The following is an 845-nucleotide window of genomic DNA, read 5'->3' on the forward strand; positions in this document are numbered from 1 at the left end:
GGGCAGAATTTCAACCAGGCAGGGAAAAGAAAAAATGCTGAAAACTAGGATCTGGTAGGGGAAAATTAAGAATAATAATAAAAAGGACAAAATGTATTAATAATATTATTTGTTTTGAAACAGACAAATACAAGCAAACTAATTACCAGGAAAAAGAAAGCAAAAAAGAAAAAAAGAAAAAAAGAAAAAAATTGGTGGATGACTGAGTAGGGCACCCAGTCTCTGTCTGAGCACACAGACTGTGATGGATTTCCTGTGGGCCCAGAAGGTAGGTGGGAGTGGGGCTGCCTACACCTCTGTTCACCAAGCAGGTATAGGGTATAGTAACAAGAAAAATGTCGTACCTTTCAGTCTTGCAGGCCCCGAGTGTCCTTGGGGTTGCTGGAAAGCAGAGCGTGTTCTTAAGCCCCAGAAATCTGCGAGAGCACTGTCTCTTTAAATATCCAAAATAGCCAAGCAGCTTTTTAAACCTTCAAAATAGCAGCACCCTCCGGACCGGCAAAATTCCACAGCTCAAACCACCTTTCTCTTCACCTTCTCCGTTTGTTCCCTAGCCACTGTGCACAGTTCTCTGTGCAGTCCCTGGCTAGCAGGGTGATTTTTAGGTTGATTCTTAAGTCCTACCACCACAGGAATCTGCAAGAGCGCTGTCTCTTTAAATATCCAAATTAGTCAAGTCGCTTTTTAAACCTTCAAAATGGCGGTACTCTCTGGACTGGCAAAAGTCCACAGCTCAGCCCACCTTTCTCTTCACCTTCTCTGTTCCCTAGCCACCGTGCACAGTCCTCTGTGCAGTCCCTGGCTAGCAGGGTGATTTTTAGGTTAATTCTTAAGTCCTACCACCA

This window comes from Orycteropus afer, unplaced genomic scaffold (genome assembly GCF_000298275.1).
Source record: "Orycteropus afer afer isolate SDZICR_OR568_19922 unplaced genomic scaffold, OryAfe1.0 scaffold00184, whole genome shotgun sequence".
Taxonomy (NCBI): domain Eukaryota; kingdom Metazoa; phylum Chordata; class Mammalia; order Tubulidentata; family Orycteropodidae; genus Orycteropus; species Orycteropus afer.